Below are 4,620 nucleotides of genomic sequence, written 5' to 3' on the forward strand. Positions count from 1 at the left end.
TGATCGTGGATTTGACCATTTTTTGACTAAATCCAAAGCCGTTAACGACCAGATATGTGGTCGCTAATGGTCGTGGATCTGACCGAAAACGTACAGATTTATTCTGGTTGTTAATGACCATGGATCCGATCAGAAACTACCATAATAGATTTGACCATTAACAGCCATATCGATGCATGGCTGGCGAGATCCAACCGGTCATGTGTCGTTTCGGAGATTGTTGGTGATAGCTGGCGGCCATCAGTCGTCTTTAGTGACTAAATAATTTTGGCTGGTATTCATATAAATAGTTAAGGCATTTATGTCCAAAAAATTAATTTATTAGGTTATAGAAGTCATTTGCATAAAAGGGCTAATTATTATTTGGTAGATATATGAGGACATTTGTGTTCGAAGTGTTTTTTAATTAAAGGTAAAATTGGTATGAATAGTAGATTACCCCGTAAATTTTAAAAACAATTGTTGAGAAAGTAATATGATTATCCTTTATATTACCAACAGTAACAACCACTGGTAATGAAAGATTATCATAATTTCTTATTACTTGACAAGCAAAACATAATACTTGTAATAAAAGATAGATTATAAGAGTAATTTTCTCAGACCCCTAACCAAACACACCGTTAGTATAAAGTGTTTTTACCATGAATTAAATGATTTTGTTAGAAGTTTCCGTGAGAATTTAAAAGAAAATGAAATTTAGGCACGATGAGGTGGCTTTTTATGATGATCCATGAAGAGTTATTGTGTAAAATTAAATAATATATAATAGTAAGTGTTTAAGTTGAGTTGTTAAACTGTGAAACAGGAAAATATATATAAGAGACAGAATACAAGAGATGCGTCAGCATGTGGCTTGATGAAGAAACAATCCTGGATTGGATCAAAATCATGTAAGTTTTGACTATTCTTAATTTCTTTTATTATAATCACATGACACATAGATACCACCTACCCCCATGTTTCAACATTTTATCTTTCTTGCAACTTATCATTTATAATCGGAATTAATGTTGGATTTGGGTATAAACCATTAATTATGAAAATGGTTTTGTCTTTTAGTACAAAGGATTGGAATGAGGAATGAGGCATCAAATGAATAGTCATGTTCAAAGAATCGTAAGTAACTTGGCTTACCGATGTGGCAGAATGGCTATTGCCTTTTTCTTTCATAAAAAACTAATCATTTTTATCCATGAATTAACATAGGCATTTATTATACTAAGAAAGGTTTTTTTTTTTTTTTTTTTTTTTTTTTTTTTTTTTGCTATTAACCTAACTATATATAACAAAATATGACAATATACTAACCATAACCATGCTATATATAAGAAATAATATATATTATCCAAACTTATTTTTGAATATGAAAGATTTATTTTAGTGGCGACCATAGAGTATATATAAGGATAAATTTAATAACATACAATCAATTTAAATAATACATAAAGTTACTATAGAAATATTAAAATTTATAGAACTTTTTATACTCAAACATGTTGTAATACATATAGTTAAAAGAAAAATTTTGATGGGATGAAAGTATTATAAAATAAATGCATGGAACCAAATAAAAATGAAAAAAGAATAATGGGACTTTTTATTAGGCATATGATACCACATACATGAAAATGATTTGAGTCTTAATTATTTTTATATAGTGATATACAGTATTAATTAATCAATTGATTCAATTTATTAATTGTTGAAGTAATTGGTAAGTATCTTATCTAAAGTTCTAAACTATACTGCAAATCTTCATGTGATCAAGATAAACAGAACAAAAATTATCCAGTTCACTGTAACCTAGGTAACGTGTGTAATCTAGCCACGTCTATACACGTTGTAAGTTAACCACAGCTCAAAAGTTCCCATTAAACTTCTCTAGTCAGGACATGTAATCTACCATCCATCCACCGCTTTACTTCACTTCCCAGGCTTCCATGTTAAATCTACGTGTCACCTTCCTTCTTCATGCTCGCCACTTGTCCTTCACATCTCACCGTCAAACGTGGCAACCGCTCCTCAAGTATCTCTTCTCTGCGTGTCATATTCAACAAGTAAGCTTCGTGTATATTATCTGAGTGCACATTATATATTCTATAATTCACTGCATTGCACCATCAAGAACATTAAGAAAACAAAGAAATTCTGAGAAAAAAGGTTGTTTTAGGTAATTTCTGGTTGTCTTTGTGATTTACAAGTGAAGAGCAATGGCGACAAGGCAACAAAGGAAGAGAGAGCCGAGGCGGCAGTGAAAATTGCTGCGGCTGACCTGAGAGACGTGAACCGAGGAAGAGAATATGAGAGGGAGTTTATATGGTTGATACCACGACGGATCAACCGCAGCAGCAACAGAGAGACCAGGGTGATTGGGTCGGTTTTGAGGGCTGTGACGGGCACATCGGGCATGCCAAAGACGCCGTTGTTGGGAAGCTATGAGGCTGCGGAGACAACCAGGAGGAGGTCAAACGCGGCGGAGAAAGCGAAAGAGTATAAGACTACACCCACGAGGAAGGGGGAAGACAACCAACAAGGCTGGACAGAGGTGAGGAATATGAAGATTATGCGCAAGAGGCTAAGGAAAGGTGGGAGAGTGCAGATAAGGCAAAGGAGACCACAAATATGCTGCACAGAAAGCCAAGGAAACGAAAGACAAGACAATGGAAAAGGCGGAAGAGTATACAGATTATACTGCAGAGAAGGCAAAAGCTAAGGATAAAACTATGGGGAAGGCTGGAGAGTATAAAGATTATCAGCACAAAAGGCGAAAGAAGTAAAGATTATACCGCAGAGAAGGCAAAAAGCTAAGGACACGACGTTAGGAAAGCCGGGGAATATAAAGACTTTACTGCGGAAAGGCGAAGGAGGCTAAGGACAAGACGTTGGGGAAGGCTGAGAGTATAAAGATTATCAGTGGAGAAGTCGAAGGAGGCCAAGGACACTACAATGCAAAAGGCTGAGGAGTGCGAGCATTATACTGCTGAGAAAGCAAAAGAAGGGAAGGATACTACTGTGGGTAAGCTGGGTGAGTCAAGGATTCTGCTGCTGGTGCTGCCAAAAAGCAATGGATTACTTGACTGGTAAAAAAGAGAACTAAACAGGAGGTTGAAGAGACTGCAGAATCAGCTAAGCAAAGGCTGTGAGACTAAAGAGTCAGCTAAGCAAAGGCTCAAGAGACTAAAGAGTCTGCTAAACAAGGCTGAAAAGGCTAAGCAGAAGGCTCGGAGACCAAGAGTCGGCTGAACAGAAGCTCAGGAGACCAAAGAGGCAACAAAGGTATAAGTTGAAGTTATAATCGAGTACTATATATAGTTACTTCCATTTTGTTTAATTCAGCGTTGATTTTTTATTTTGTTGAAAATATAATGCAGGAGAAGTTGAGTGAATCGGAAGAGGCAGCTAGGCAGCAAATGGAAGAATTGAAGCTGAAAGGTGAAGATTACAACTATGGAGCTGACCAAAAGGCCCGTGACCATGAAGTTGAAAGGTATATAAATGCACACATGTTCTTGTGAATTAGCAGTTGTGTGGTTTCATTTCAATTTTACGCAAACAATATTTTCTCACCCGTATTGTTTTTATCAGGGAATCAGGGGAAACATCTTAGCTCCATGCGGACGCCATAAAGAGCAGCTCACTCAGCACACTGACGTAGTGGAAGAGACAAGGGCTGGCTGGAGCACAGAAGAACTGTGCCAGTTGAGAGAGTGAGATCAACATTGAAGAGACACGTCCCGGAGCCATTGCGGAAACATTGAAACGGCGGATCAGATGACGGGGCAAACTTTTATGTTGGACGCATAGATGAGAAGGCACCATACGCATAGAGAGGAAAGAAGACCGCTATGGCAAAATGTGATCAAAGTTGTAGGAAGAAAACCATATAATATCTTTAATTAGCTTCGTTTTGTTTTTTTCGTTGTTGACTTTGTAATTTGAATCTTGGTTTCTTTCTGGGTTCCTGTAAGCCTCCGATACCCTTGTGTCATTGCTTTTGTTTGCTAGCTATTCCTGGTTTCCACTTGTGGACTTTCAGTTTGGGTATCTTGCTATTGATCCAAAGAGAACTAGGCCGGGCCCTTCTGTTGAGCAACCTTGGATCCGCATAATTTAATTCTTCCTAACTCTATTCATTAATTAAAAAAAAAAAAAAAAGTCTATTTGTTAAAAAAGTTTAATTGCTTAAATAACACCACTCCATGAATTAAACCTTAAATATGGGAAATTAATTATAATTAGTAATAGTCTATTAATAAAAATTACATCCATTTTTCTAAATTTATAACATCTAATAACCATTTAGTAGCAATACAATCTATTAAAATGTAGCCAACAAAATAGCAATATTTGTCCCGTCTTTAATTCTTTCATCTGCTAGGCTTCCTAATTTATCTCCCATTTCTCTCTATCCAAAACAAGACGACAGTCAAGAAGTCCAACTCTTAAACAATCCAAAATAAACTGGTTTATTTGATTCTTTGTTTAACATCAATAATTGATGCAACTCTATGATTAAATAGTTGTTTGTTGAAGTCTTCTTAATTTTATAGAATGATGTTTTATGCAGTACCTATCTTTTTCATTTCAAGTAAAGGATCATCATTTTCATGTTCATGT

At 36.0% G+C, this 4,620-nt stretch overlaps 1 pseudogene; it reads left to right on the forward strand.

Moving 5' to 3' along the window:
* The first annotated feature begins 1,943 nt into the window (after positions 1–1,943).
* On the forward strand, positions 1,944–3,714 carry LOC116110481 (annotated as a pseudogene).
* Positions 3,715–4,620: the final 906 nt, after the last annotated feature.

Source organism: Pistacia vera, unplaced genomic scaffold (assembly GCF_008641045.1).
Source record: "Pistacia vera cultivar Batoury unplaced genomic scaffold, PisVer_v2 Contig603, whole genome shotgun sequence".
NCBI lineage: Eukaryota > Viridiplantae > Streptophyta > Magnoliopsida > Sapindales > Anacardiaceae > Pistacia > Pistacia vera.